This window comes from Clytia hemisphaerica, unplaced genomic scaffold, assembly GCF_902728285.1.
Source record: "Clytia hemisphaerica strain Z4C2 unplaced genomic scaffold, Clytia hemisphaerica genome assembly, whole genome shotgun sequence".
NCBI lineage: Eukaryota > Metazoa > Cnidaria > Hydrozoa > Leptothecata > Clytiidae > Clytia > Clytia hemisphaerica.
The window spans coordinates 278,881-294,869 of NW_027103674.1; the positions used below are offsets into that span (position 1 = coordinate 278,881).

Genomic DNA, 15,989 nt, shown 5'->3' on the forward strand with positions numbered 1-15,989 from the left:
AAAGAAAAAGTTTATTTTAGAACCTACATATGATATATTTATATTTTTAGATGTATATAGTTTAAAATGTACATAGTTTTTATTTTGAAGCATTTTTCTACAGTACCCGGCTAAATGGCTGACTTCTGTGCTTTAAGGATTTCAAGGCTCCATGTGCCTCCAATCCATTTTATGTTTGCCAGTCCCTTTGTCGAAAATCTTTTAAGCCAAGATATTCTAAACATTTTTGAGTTTTAAGCCTAAATATATTCTTAGAGCGTTCTTATTTCCACAATTTTTTGATAAAAGTGCTGGTAAATAAAACCTTTTTAACTTAATATTTTGGCCATCGAAGTCTTAAAGCTTCTTAAGATTCTTAAAGCTCTTTTGACAAAAGGGTATATTAAATTTTTGTTTTTCAAACCCACTGTCTGGTCTTCTTCTAATGTCTATATATACCTACAATATTTGTGGACTATAAATATGTATGATACAAAGAAGATTTTTCTCCAAGATACTTCTCAGAATTTTTTTTTTTTTTCGACTCGCCGTTTACTGGTTCACCGTTTGTTGCCCTATGGGTAATTTTAGACTAGAAGTAAATCTTCATCGTGAAAACTTTTGCCGTCTTCTTTCCTTAATATAAAAAGATTTAATTTGGCATACATTTTACCTTGTTAATTTTCATAACCTCCAATCTCCTCCAATTTTACGTTTTTTTAAACTCAGATTTAGATTTTTATAAATACAATACATGTGAAATATCTGAAATCTTTTTTTTCTGGAAAAAAATGATAAAAGCTGTTATTTTTCAAATCAACCATAAACTATTATTCCTAACTATATTTACTGACTAATACTTATTCCTAACCTAACCAAAGAACGGTTTATTTTTCTTTCCAGGAAAAAAACTAAGAATGCACAAAGAAAAAAGAAAAATAAGCGAAACGACGGTTTCCCCAAGAAGCACTTCATTTGAATGCAGTAATTGTTCAAAAGATGAGGCTCAAAGCAGATGTTCAAGATGTACGGCCGTCAAATATTGCTCCAAAGAATGTCAAAAAGATCATTGGGTGAAACATAAAACTCATTGCAATGAAATCAAGAAGAAAATGATATTATTAGAAAAGGAGGCAGCGCCGCTACGAAATTTCTTCAATAAAAACTTATTCAAAGAGGAGGTTGGTAACTTTATGAGAATAGAACAGACCCAGCTCTATTGTCAGCAACGTTTTGAACTAGCAACAGCTTTTCATGTATGTGGTATGAAAAACAATTCACGATTAGCTTTAGGATTGGCTGTGGAAAATTTATTGGATATCTTGTTTTTAAACCGAGGTGATTATTTAGGCGTTCGTGCCCATATCCCTTCAATGCTGTTCATGCTTGATGAGCCTGAAGAAGCTTACGATTTCTTAAAATGGTGGCAAGTTTCACATCAAGAGCGTTATGATTACTACAATCTTGATCTTCCTTATTGTAACTTGAAGGGTGAAGATATCTTCGAGGATATGTCGAAATTACACCTCGGGAAAACACATCCTCAATGGCTAGTTTCAATGTATATGGTGAAATACAAGATGTTCCAGTAAATCGAGAAAGACAAGATTTCCTATGAGTCCTTTCTTCTTGGAACACACCCTAGAGTTGCTGAAGATTCTCCCATCCAGCAAATTGGTGGAGTTTCGGTCACCTTACATAACATCAAGAAATGTTTCTCTCCAATTGATCAATATGACACTATCAGGAATCAAATGCTTGACATTTTAAAGTTGATTGATATGATGAATCGAAACATCATTCCTGGACTGTTGAATTCTGATACGCTTCTTCGACAACCAAACCCTTTTTATGATGGACGAGGAACTCAGCAAGATCAAGCTTATGCCGCTGTTTATTTTGATGCTCAACATTGGAAAGCCACTCCTAACATCTTTACGTTCAAATGCTTGGCTTGGCTTTGGCTGAATATAATATCGCTGAGTTACCTAAAGAAAGTGTATCACCAGCTAGATATCATATCCCAATGGCCTACTAGTCTTTTTTTCGACTATTCGTTCTCGTTTCGATATCGTTTTCTTATCACCAACAGAGGCTGTTCCTACAAAGTGTTTTTCGGATGACTTTCATTTTGGTTTCTATAGTAACCAATGCTATCTAATAACATTTTTCGATCTTTTGATAATATCCATACAAGGATCGGACGAGCATTTCCAGAGGGTATACAAGACGAATTTTCGCTTTCCCAGGGAGTTTTATATTGATCAAAGTTGGTCTTTTTCCAAGGTGTTAAATTATAGAGACAAGTTTACCTATGATAAGTCCTTTAGTTTTTTGAGGGGAAGAAGACACTTTCATTTTCCAGGGACCTAGATATAATTTTTTTCAGGTTGTACTGTATTCAGATTTGTCCCCTCTTTTAAGGTACAGGATTTTATGATCCATCCATTCTGTTACAATTACTTTTATGTCTATTTTCATATTTTATTTTTAGTGCTATATTCATATTCATTTGTAACTTTCCTTTTAAAAACGAAAACATTCTTTTATAAGCTTAAAATTAAAGTCTGCCGTAAATACAAATAAAAGTCGACCGACCAATCGCGAAAAGATTTTTTCTCGCAAAAAGTATTTTGAAAAGGTTCTTTCGCAAGAGTCTTTTCCTGCGGAAGTTTTTCCAGAAAAGAACTCGTTGTACTTTTAGGTTCCAAATAAACGGCGGGGGGGGGGTGTTTCGAATAAATGGGAGTTGGAAAATTTTCGAAATTTAATAAAGGGGGGGGGGCCTAATTGCCGGGGGGCTTGGAAATTGTACTTCTGAAAACCCCAAAATAAGGTAAATATAGGCTAAAATCAAGCTATTTAGAGAAAAATAAGGGGCCTTCTCTTTGACACCTGACAATTTTCTTAAAAATTAACAAGCGGGGGGGGGAGGGCGTTTATTTGGAACCTAAGAGTAAGTATGAAATATTAAAAACTAAGACAGATTTACAGATTTCAAAACTGGGCAAAGCTTATCTTGCAATCATTCAAATAATACCTTAAGGGAAGGAATTTGGCGAGAAGAAAATGTTTCGGATTTGACCAAAATCCGTCAGTTTAATTTCCCGCCAAATTTAATTTTCCTGCTATCGGACAAATTAAATTCTCGCGACATTTAAGTTTATTGTATTGATTCCCCAATTTCCCGCCGAAATTTCTTCCCTTAAGGTAGTGTCCCCTAAGTTGTTTTATAAACTTTGTATTTCGTCCTTTTTTTGTTTCACCAGACCAAAAATAAAATGAAGCCGAGAATTAAAGTATCTCCAAGAAGTACTTCATTCAAATGCAGTAATTGTTCAAAAGATGATGCTCAAAATAGATGTTCAAGATGTACGGCCGTCAAATATTGCTCCAAAGAATGTCAAAAAGATCATTGGGACTGGCATAAAGTCGCTTGTAAACATATCAGAAAGAAAATAGTGTCGCTGAGTTTGGAACATTTGATAGATATTCTCTTGTTTAACCGAGGTGACCATTCAGGCTGTTGGGCACATATTCCTGGTATGATGTTTTTGCTGGATGAGCCGCAAGAAGCTTACGATTACTTAAAATGGTGGCAAGTCTTGCATAATGACGGCTATTATGACCACACTAAATTTGAGCTTCCAAGCGGTGACAAGTTAAGGAATGAGAACATTTTCGAGGATCTGTCGGAATTAAATCTCAATAAAAAACATGTTCCTTGGTTGGTTTCAATGTATATGGTAAAGTACAGGATGTTGAGGAAAATCGAGAAAGACAAGATTTCCTATGAGTCTTTTCTCCTTGGAACACACCCTAGAGTTGGTGAAGATTCACCCATCCAGCAAATCGGTGGAGTTTCGGTCATCTTACACAACATTAAGAAATGTTTCTCTCCAATTGATAAATATGAAACTATCAGGAATCAAACGATTCAAATTTTAAAGTTTATCGATTCCAAAAACAAATACATCATTCCTGGGTTTCTGAATTATAAAGTGCTCCTTGAACAGCCAAACCCACTGTATGTTGGGGAAGGAGGGAGCCTTCAAGACCAAGCTTATGGTGCTGTTTGGTTTGATATTAAACATTGGGAACCCGTACCTGATATCTTCATCCTCACCAAAGAGCTTTACATTCAAATACATGGAAAAGTGAAAGCTGAACGCGACATAGCTGAACTACCGAGAGAAAAAGTATCACTTGCCAAAGTGCTAGGCAAAGCACACCTAGCTTGAAAGTAGTTTCCATATCATTCAAAGACAACATTACTGAATACGCTTGATTGCTTTTGTAGCGGCAATTTAAGAGGGGTATATGTTTGACGTGAACCACTCCCAATAAAGTGCGGGATACCAAAAATATTGCCACTTTAAACTTTTGACCTTAAAACCTCGAGGAGTGCTTACTATTCAAGGCAAACGAAAAGACGATGTATTTCTCGGTGACTTTACAATGTATTTGGTGGACATGGTTTAATTCGTTACGATTAGCATTATCTTCTTACTATTTTTATATTGTATTTTTATGTCATTCACTTCGTTCATTTATACATTTTCCTTTAAAAACGAAATCTTTCTGCTTTATTTACACCGAAGTCGAATTCGAGGAAGTAAATGAAAAAAATCGAACGAATCGACTTTACAGTTTAGTGTTATGCAAATTTACCGTGTTTGTTTCGTTTCAGAGTTAGTAAAAATAATAAGATGGAGCCAAGAAAAATAAGCGAAACAACAGTATCTCCAAGAAGCACTTCATTTGAATGCAGTAACTGTTCAAAAGATGATGCCGAAAACAGATGTTCAAGATGTACGGCCGTCAAATATTGCTCCAAAGAATGTCAAAAAGATCATTGGGTGAAACATAAAACTCATTGCAATGAGATGAAGAAGTTATTAAAGAAAGTGGCTGTTGAAAGAGAACCATTGAGACGATATGAGGATTGGTTTGGAAACGAACCTTATGATTTGTTTCCAGGTGATGTCGGTCATTTCTGGAGTTTAGTCGAGCCACGAAACTATTGTCGAGCACGGCATGCTTTATCCATGCGTTTGCACGAGTGTGGGATAAAAAATAATTCAAAATTGGCTTTAGAACTTTGCGTGGAACATTTGTTAGACTTGGTTTGGTTGAGTCGAGGCGATAACCTTGGGGTACGTTCGCTTATCCCAGGAATTTTATGCGTTTTGGGTGAAGTGCAAGAAGCTTACGATTTCTTGAAATGGTGGAAAGTTTGTGATCCTGATGGGCGCTATGATTGGGGGAACCTGGACCTCCCTTACTGTAATTTAAAAGATGAAGATATTTTTGAAGATTTGTCGCTTTTATGTCTTCATAAATACACAGATGCTTTCTCCTTGGTTTCGCTATTCTTCATTAAATACAAAGTTATGAATCAGCTAGAGAAGGAGAAATTTTCATACGAGAGTTTCCTCCTTGGTACACATTCAAGACTTGGAGAGGAATCTCCAGTCCGCAAGATCAGTGGAGTATCTGTTGTCTTACAGAATATCAAACACCTTATAGCACACCTGGTAGTTACAAAAAAATCAAAATTTTGAAACAACATTTAGAAGAATTAGCGAAACGAATTGATGAAGGAAATAAATTTGCGATTCCTGGACTGTTGAATTCAGCAGATCTTCTAGCTCACCCTCAGCCTCAATACACTTCACCTGGCACTCAGAATGAAGCTCATTCGATCACAATTTGTGAGATAGATCATTGGCTAGCTACCCCTGGCATTCATTCGTATTTGAAAGATTTATACATCGGTCTACATGGTAAAAAGAAAGCTGAAAAAAACATTGCAGAAATCCCTAATGAGAAAGCCATGCTAACCATAGATGGCAGCGATGTTTATCATATGGACCAAGCAAAAATCATGTAACTTGTTCGTCCTTAACAGACCATTGTGTATAGTTCTTTTAATTTTGGTTTTTTGTGTTGTCTAAAGTGAATAGTTGGAGCATCTGAACCTTTTTGTGACAGTTACTCACAAACCACAACGTTCAACGTCGTTGAACATTCGTCTGGCAATGTAACTACATAGACGTTAAATGGTCATTAAATTGACTTTATTCGGACGTTTTGTCCCAAGGGTGAATGTTATATACGGAAGCACCCAATAAAGATCTGGTCTTTTTCACTAGTTAATTCAAATAATAAAGTTACTGGCAAATGCCTTGACTATTTTGGGTGCCTTGTATAAAAACATTACGTCATCAATATCCAGTTTTGGTGTGTTTAAAATTTCGAACCAAACTAGTGTTATTTAAGATTACATTCTAGCACTAATTTCTTGTCGTTGTTCAAATATCAAGTTTCGTGTTGTTCGATGTTTGTCTTTTGTTCTGTTTTTTCGCTTTTTCAATTTTTGAAGCATTTTTTTGTAAAAAAAGTCGAAGACTTTGAAATATTCATTCACAAGTTTGATTAGCATCTTGTTAACTGCTTTCTGCTAAGTAATGCCTTGCAAATTGGTTGACTCGGATACAATTACTCTTAATTTTCCTATCTTTTTCAGTTTCAAAGACCTTTGGGTAAGGGTACTTTTGTTATGTTATATGTGGCATTTATTGCTTTAGGTAGATAGAAGATTATATTTTGAATATATTTTGTGTTTTAGAAAGAGTTTTATTTTGAGAATACACGTTTTTTTTTATTAGAACACCTTAAATTTGGCTGAGCCTGGATGTGCTTATTTTTTTAGAATTTTTCAGCCTAAAATGTTCTTAAATGCGTTTTTAATTTTAAATCGACAATATCATGCAAAATGAAGAGCACTTAAAAGATTGGTAAAATTTGGACGATATTTGACTCTCGATTTTAGAAAATCCATCCCTAAGTTCGGTTAAAACTGCTTCAAAAGAGGAAAAAATTGTAGTTTCTTGTCATTTTTTCCAAACTGAGGCTGGGCATATTCTTCCGATGTTCTTAATTTTTCGACGAATTTCAGCCTCAATGTTCTTATAAACTAGGTTCTAATATTAAAAAAACGTGTATTTTGTCATATTTTTGTCAAATCGTCAAAGCTATCGATATGATAAAACATAAGTCATTGATCATTTTTCAGTATACAGTACCTCTTCTTATCAATTACCATGCATAGTAGCCCTACTGTGAAAATCGTTAGATCACCCAGTTACAATCAGTGGAAATTTTATGTGTCTAAAACAATTTAAATTTGAGTTTTTCTTCTTTGGGTTTTGATTTTCGCAGTTTCCATAACTTGTTGCACATGCAAGGTTAGAAGTTGTGAATATCACTTTTTAATTATTTTGCTATATTTTTGGATACATCATACAGTATGTGGCCCCCAAAACGGCGATCAAATTTAAAATTTCTCTCAAATCTAGAGGAAAAGAAATTTTACAAAAATTTTTGCTGCATGAAAACCTTTAACATCTCTACTTTATTTCCTGGAAGTTATTTTTCAAAATTTTCAATTTCACCAATATTTTTCAATCGCTTAAAGGTAGGTAGCTTTTTTCTATAGCCCCCAAAACGGAGGTTTGAAATTTTAACGATTTCTCGAGATATCTTTAAGATATGAAGACAAAATTTTGACCATAGTTTTGAAATATGATTTAGAGGGTTTTGGGCATAAATTTATTTGATAAAATTTTTACAGTATACCCCTGGTTGTCAAAATGCAGGTTTGGGGCCCCCAAAACGGAGGTGTAGTTAAAATCAAATCATTAAGCCCAGTGGTAATAGGGGGAAAAACTATGAACATATTTGTGTTTTCCCTTAAATTTATGGCCCGATGGATGTAAAATTTATGATTTTTATGAAATATTTCAAGATTTTCGATATTGCAAAGTCCAAACTGAAAATTTAGAAATTTTCAAAATGACAATTTTGATTTAACAACGTCTTAATCAAGTTTTTGAAAACAAATCTCTTTTGAAAATAGTCCCATTAATGTATGGAATAAGCTGTGAAAATTTTATTTAAAAAGCTTAACTGAAACTGAAAATAGTAAGCTTTAAAGATATTTTTCTCCTATATTTTGCAAAAAAATGACAGAATATGCCGTTTTTGATGATTCAGCGAAACTGTTTATATATAATGTTAATTTTTTGTTATAAACTATTAACTCAAGGTGATAGGAATAGAATTCCAAGATTTTTTGCTTTTTCTCATATTTAGACTTTTCGGTTTTGTCAATGCTGATTCTAGGGCTCCAAAATACTGGTTGACCTTCAAGACGCTCTATCTTTTACCCAGCCTCTAAAGTCACAGATGTATTTGCATTTCCTGAACAGTATTAGGTGTAGAAAGTTTCCTATACCCCGTTTTCATAACTTATTTTTAATATCCAAGAAGCTAGAGTGAGTTATATGCAATTTTTATCTAATTTTGGTGTTAAAATATTTCCTTTAAACGCAAAAATGTTATTTTGAATTTGTCTCAAACCAGCAAAAACATGCTCATTTTTAAGTATAACCATCATTCTTTCAAAACCACCCGTCTATGTGATTAGTATTCAATGGTTAACGGTTTACGCTTTCGAAAGTAAGCCGATCACGAACGGTCTACTTTCTTTTTCTCTTTCGCTATTTCGCAGCGTAACCGATGCTTATCGGATCTGATTTTGATGGACCAGTACTGAGTTCATCAATCGTGGTAGATTACTTGACATGCTTGAATCTTTCAAACCGAACAAGATGGCGGACTCATATTTCGTTTTGCCAAGCATGGAGAAAGGATTCTTTGAAGGTTTGTGAGTTTCTTTTCAGTTTGGATTTCATTTTAGTATTGAGACTGTCATTGGTAGCAAAGCACTGAATTCTATGTTCTATGTTTTTCTTTTGGGTCGATTTTTTGGGTTCTAATCACTTGCTTTCTCTATGGCTGCTGGAATGGATGGGGGCACAAACAGGGATGAAGGGGTGTGGTGCCATGTAATGTGTGAAGGGTGGGTTAGTTAGCAGCTGTGCTGCTTTACAATGAATGCTAATGTTTTTCAAACTGAGTACACACTGAGTATCAAGTACCTTGTTAGAGAAAATCCATCGATCACATATCGATCCGTCATCGAGCCGTTCCGATGATCGATCCTATCGAACGCAGGCGTCTGGTACATACAGAATCCTTCTGGGCATATATTTATAGGAAAAAATTCCATAATTCAAAGTAGTGCAGAGCCAAGAAAAGTCAATTGTTTTACACCTGACAGCCTTTCTGGCATTTCTAGGGCAAATAGGGAGGTTGTTCGTTTGGGACTTTTGGCACGGAAAATATAGGAACAAAATCAAATGGGAAGATTCAACAGATCATCACTTACTTTTTTTAAAACCAAAAATGCTCATTGTTTTTTTCACAATACTTAAAATTTATCAGAGAAAATACACAAAAAAACTGCATCAAGTTTCCTCTTTTAGGTAGTTCAAGATATATCACTTTTTTGATGCAATGTCAAAAAAATGAAATTCCGATGATCGCGACATGTAAATTTTCAACACCCAAGATCATGGCGTCCTCCAGCTTTTTGCCCCCCCCCTAATAAGAGCTAAAATCCCCCATCTGGCCTTCCCCCCCCACCTGTCCTTAAAATTCGTGCTCCCCCCCAATTGGGAAATCCCCCTAACCGTATTGTATAAAAGGGTTTCGAAGTGATGATCCAGACTCGCCTCAATTCGCAAGCTACTATAGCAAAAAAAAGACTTTCCCTAGAAAGACAGGCTCATAAGTCTGAATGCCCAAACACACCAGGAAGGTCTGTATTTATCCTATTACTCCCCCCACTAGGTAGGGGACTGAATATACCCCCTATTCGCCTTTCTCCCCCCATCAAGCTTGAAAATTTCACTTCCCCCCTGGCACCAAAATCTGATTCCCCCCATCTTTCTGGGGGGGGGGATGATCCCATGAAGATCGCGAATGAGCTGGATGAGATATATTAGACTTGCAGTTTTTTGCAAAGAAAGCAGGAAAGATGGAACTACAGTCTGCTAGGTGATAGCCCTTTTCATAACCTACGGGCCATTCACAATTTTGAAAAAATAAAAATAATAGTCATTTGGATGTTGAAGCTCGCTTGAAAGCAAGATCAAATAAAAAGAATTAAGGAGACATTCGAGTTATGGAGACTTCACTGTACTATGGATAGTCCATTTGGGCGAGTTTTTTTTGGGAAAAGCTTTAAGTTGTGTCCCCTGTGACTTAATTTTCTTCAAGTCGAAGTGAAGCACGACGTTATTAGAATATCAATCATAAATTTAAAATGCAAATCTTAAAGGATGGTCAAGCAAAGACCAAATAAAGCGCAAACAAATTATTAAGGGTCAGGCAAATCGGAAAGTTTCTAAAAATACCGAGGACTCTCGGAAATACCAAGTAATCAAGTAATTGCATAATATTAGCTAAGACAGTGTTATATAATCGAAAAATTGAGAAGTTTCGCCGAGATTAAATTATTTGGCATTTTCCCAAAATAACCCCTAAGTTCATCCAAATCCTTTTAAATGAGTGTAAATTTTAAATAACTGTTAGTTCTCAAAGTTAAAAATTTGACCATCGCTTATAATAAGCTCCTTGAACGTTTTAGGTACATTTTAAGAGGCTCATAACAATGATTGGGCAGGCTGTATGTCAAAAGGATAAAATATCATTATCTGTAAGTTAGTAAATCTTCTATCTAGCTTTGGCTGTAAAAGTACATTTTAGAAAAAATAAATAAATAAAAATTTAAAAAATTTAAAAAATAAATATATTGTCTGGATAATTTTCTTTTTTACGATGATAATATTAGGAATAAGAATAAAATTTTGATAAAATAGAATTCCTTAAACAACTGTTTATATTCTTAGCAATGATTGAATGTACAATAAATTTAGCCTTGATCTTTATTTCTATGACTATATGACTATACATTGTTGTGACGTGAAGTCTCCTTTCTACAGAAGACGGGAGAACAGAAATGAATGCAATAATTGATTTTGAAATTCATAAGGGAATGAGTTGAATTGAGCTAAAACAATTGGGGTAGGTTCGTTAAGTAGTTTAGTAAATGCCACCTCAGTGGTTCGAAAAATAATCAATTGAGGAGGAGAGTAAGGCATGATACCGTAACGCAACGCTGTAGATTCTTCAGGAAGAGTATAAAAAATTTATAGAAAAAATAAAAATAAATACATAGAACTCAAAAAGGTATTCTAACATTAAACAAATCAATCCTTTCATACAACTTAAGTGTAAAGTTTATAGTTGACAGAAGCTTCATGTTCATTTTGGTAAAATTTATTTCAAGTAGACGTTTCGGCTTCTCAACAGAGAACCATCCTCAGTACAGTAAAATTAAAATGAATGAAATGCATTCTAGTTACAAATTCTAAAAACAGTTTGAAAAAGAGAGGTAATTACCTTCATAAAATGCATTAATAAAATGTCGTTAAAACAATAAAACATTATCAAATTTCTAAACAAAAAGTATTGACGCTAAAATCTCAAAGGAGAGAATAATTAATTATAACAATTAATATACAAAGACTCTCCAGACCCACTCCACCGTTCAAGTAATGAGATCCTCTTCAGATTAGGAAAAGGATCTCATTACTTAAACAATAGAATAGGTCTAGAAAGTCTTTGCATATTAGTTGTTGGCTTTTGTCTTTTGATATAAAATGCCTCACTAATTTTTCTTTGTCCTTCGGTTTTGAAATTCTTTCCCAAGAGAGAAATGTATACATGTATTCTAACATGTACTACAACTATACAAACAATCCAACGAAACGCAACCAAACAAATACGACACAAACGATCATTTTCTCTCCTTCACCTTTGTGTATGGCGAGAACCGTGAAGACGACGACGATGAGGCTCGGGCTCTGGAATTGTATGCGCTCACTAAAAGAAAAGTATGGAGTACAGTTTTATTGTTGTAAATTTATCACAACATACTGTAAAAGCTAATGAAAAAAATGCCAGCAATAAATGAGTTTTTGAACTATTTCATCAATTAGTCAGTGGGCCATTTGGGTCGTTTTTCGATAAACTTCTTGCATAGCTGCATCGAGAAAAATGGCTGATTTTGCGCCATTTTAGGTTAACTAAATATTGAAGTTTTGCAAATGACCCCATTTTCATACTTTCAGATGGAAGTCGAAATTCCCTTTCCAGAACTTTTTTAAAATTGTGTTTACAGAGATTTGTACTGAAAAAAACAGGTCATCAAAAATGGCCAAAAAAGGGCCCAAAACTATTCCTACTGACTGACTCATGGTCAGCCTACCGAAACGGTAACAAAATCATGTAATTTTTCTTACCGTTCTCTACTTTTTTTTGAGCTTTGAGAAGCTCCTTGAGCTCCTCCCGGAGCAATGATTGGGATGCCAAGTATCAACCGTGCTGTAAGGAAAACAAAAATAGTCTTAAAAGAAAAACAATAGGGTAGTAAATTGGTGTTGTGAAAAAGGTGTTGCGTACCAAAGCCCTTAAATTTGGGCTTTTTAGTCTAAAAATGTAATGAAATTTCCCAAGAATTGTAAAGTGAACAAAATCACAATAGAGAAGCTTGTGTACCAAAATGAATAGATGTGACAATGATCAAATCCAAAATAACAGAATGTAAATGTCTTACTGTGGTCATCAATTTCATTAATGACTGACCCCCCGTCAGTCTGGGTCGAAGAGGACTTCATTCGAGGGGTCAGTTTTTTTGTTTGGCACTCTTGATCCTTCATGAAGGAGTTTTTTATCAACAGATTGCCCATTTTTAATATTCGATTTAATTATTACTGAAAAAAAGAAGATAAGTATAACAAAACTGAACCAGATAAAATCAGTAAGTAGTAAGTAAACAAACAAATACAATTCGAGTAAAGGTTTAACAATTACCAGGGCTCAATCTCAGTTTTAATACAAATCATCATTAATCAAGCCCTGGGATAAGAAATCGTCATTGGTTGTGCTAATTGCAAAGGGATGGACATGAATTCAGCTTTTAAAAGTGGGATGATGAAACATGCAAAACGAAATTCTTTAATACTGCTTGCCTCACAAAACATCGTGGTTCAGTCGCAGATGAATTCCAAAAACAAACAAACAAACCATATTAAATGGTTTGCCTCCCATATAGAATGGGGATCTCAAGTTAGGTTGGTGCAAAGCTGTCTTCTTTCCAAACATTGACATCTCGATGACGGTGGCAAGTGATTGAATGTAAGGCAGTAATAAAGCAAGTTTCATCTCTTCATAAGAATTTTTTAACTGTTAATGTCATCAAAATTGTATTTGCACAAACAATGGCAATTTCTTATCAATACCCTACCCAACCCAATCAAAAATAATGTGAAAGAAAACACGATTAAGAAAAGCTACTATAGATACTAAATTATATACAGAAACACAATCTCGTTATAGAAAAACTCAACAAACGATTGAAATAAAAAAATCATTAGTCAATCAAATTTTCTTTGTTCAAGTAGTTATTATTCCGTTTACATCCTAAGTAGCTCATGAATAATAAAGTAGGAGGTGAAAGAAAATCAAAGAATCTGAGGGTAAACAACATTTTTTGTATAGCATTTGCGTCTAGCATACCCTTGTTGGAATGAATTACAAATTTAACTTTAACACAGTTGAATGCACGTGTGCGAGAAAAAGCAACATACAGTTGTCCGTGTGAGAAACATGGTCGACGCAAAAATATACCAACTTTTTCATAAGATTGTAACAGCATAAGATAGCCGTAATGGAAACTGGACCCTTTTCAGTTGAAATGGTAAATTTGTGTCGTTGGGACAAAATGTGATCCTGGGAATCAAAGTTCTTTGACCAGCAAAAAAAACAGTAAGAATTTCTGCATCAATGACATTGTCTTGTAAATTACAGACCTTGAGACGCGTTCCATTACAAAGACCATCTTTCAGGGACAAATTACGAAGTAACATTACCACAGACCCCACTTTAAGATTTAACTTGTGTCTAGGCATTCCACTTGGGGTAATTGAGTTTAGAAACTCTTGAGGATAAAGATCAACTTCCTCCTGTGTATCAGCAACCACCGAGTCAAAACTGAAATAAGTACAGACATCCCCCGTTAGGTCCTCACCATCTGCAAAATTTCCGAAGATTTCGATGCACCCTAGATATGGTTCGTGAGCTTTCATTGGCAAAGCACCCTCACCCAATCGCAAAAGAAAGTTGGAAAATTCTTGCTCCCCGATACCTGTCCGCATGTTTTGATTCAAATGAAATACTTGTGCTAGAGGCCAAAGAGGACTTCTTTTCAAGCAACTTTCAACAACCTGGGCTGGACTTCCTCTTTTTACAACCGGAAGGGTTTGTCGAAAGTCGCCACCTAACAAAACAACTTTTCCAGCAAATGGTACGCCACTGTTACAAATATCTCTCAACATTCTATCTACAGCTTCAAGAGCATGTTTGGGGATCATTGATGCTTCGTCGAAGATAAAAATATCTTGATTCCTCAAAAATTCTGCATGGGTACTATTGGGTTTCACACTACATGTAGAACCATCATTAACAGGTACAGGCAACTTGAAAAAACTGTGGCACGTCTTCCCCCCATCAAGAAGTGTTGCAGCAATACCTGTCCAGGAGGAGGTGGAAACAGTGAAAGATTGAGCTCTGGCCTGCTTTATAATGTAGTTGTAGGTGTACGTTTTACTGCAACCACCAGGACCATCAATAAAAAACAGCTTAGCAGAGTTGAAATCATTATTTGAAAGAGCGTTAATGACAGCATCAGCTATAGTGGTTTGAGCCTCATTCAAGGATGGCCTAACACGGTCGGCTTCCACTCGATTAGCTGCAGCATTTGGTTGTTCCTGAACAATCTCTATATCAAAATCAGGCAGATTGAAATCTTGTAAAGACTCTCCAAATTGATGGAGCATGTTTGCAATGTTAGATAAAGTCATTTGCTCAGCTTGCAATTCACTATGGTGGCGTAAGAAGTCTTGTATTATGTGCTCCTTAAAACTCTCCCATAGCTCTGCCGGGTTATTTGGCTCACCATGAATGAGGATGGTGCAAAACGTTCTTCGAATTTTGACTGGTGTGGCAACATGAACTACTTCATTCAAAGTCTCAACCCAGATATTATCATCAGCTAAAAGACCCCTTGCTAAGCATGCCTCTCTGAAAGTTGGATAGATTTCCCCATCAAAAGTTCTCAAGTATTCAAAGGATGTAGCACCTCGAACGTGTAACAACAAAACTCTTAGAAAATATCTTTCACCTTCACGTATACCTGCATTATACATCCGATTGATTACTGTTCCATGGCCTCGCTCTCTTACTTTCCACTTGTTACCATTTCTAGATTTGATAAAGACGTAGTCATAGGGAATGTCAGGATATAGAATTTGCCTGGCAGTAGGATCATTTTGGTTCAGCAAAAACCAAGCAGTCAACATAGTCTCATTATTGCCAGCTCTATCAGCTGCATTTTCTTCTTCACCTTCCCTAAAATAAACACGCTGAAAGTTAGGTAAATGTACCGCCAACCTGATAACAGTGTGACTCTGAGTGTCCATAGGAAAAGCGAATAAACGCCAACATGCTTCTGGAGCAGAAACATACCGTGCATCAAGAAAAGTTCTAATCTCATCATGATCTATTCTCTCTGCAATCTCAATATGTATTTGTAAAGATATTTGACAGCTTCAATGGAAACACAGGCTTCCAAGTTAATGTGAGCATTATATTTTTTGCACAAATAAGGACAATATGGCACGACCCATCTATTATCAAGATCAAGATTCCTTACTCTAACAGTACGGCCATTGTCAGGTCAATGATAAGAAGGATAGCCATCCACATTCATAACTGTTTCATCGTTAAAAGATTTTGGAAAACCTTTTGAGCAACTACCATCAATCATACACGGGCTACGGTCATTCAAAGCACCACATGGTCCATGAATCATGTTGGACTTGATGATCTCGTAAAGCTCAGGTTCAGTTTCTGGATCAGGGAGCTGTGCACAAATCAAGCGGTCAATATCATCTGCATTTCTCAACTTAAATTCAGCT

At 35.4% G+C, this 15,989-nt stretch overlaps 1 protein-coding gene and 1 long non-coding RNA gene across 2 annotated transcripts in view; one reads left to right on the plus strand and one right to left on the minus strand.

The window, feature by feature from the left end:
- LOC136803408 (cartilage oligomeric matrix protein-like) overlaps window positions 1–15,989 on the plus strand; it is a 60,794-nt gene that overhangs the window by 39,969 nt on the left and 4,836 nt on the right. The gene's annotated exons all lie outside the window — the stretch shown is intronic.
- Window positions 11,153–12,813, minus strand: LOC136803412 (uncharacterized). The gene is made up of 3 exons (XR_010846146.1): window positions 12,569–12,813; window positions 12,255–12,336; window positions 11,153–11,835 (listed from the first exon to the last, which is right to left on the minus strand). It is a non-coding gene; the product is annotated as an uncharacterized lncRNA (long non-coding RNA).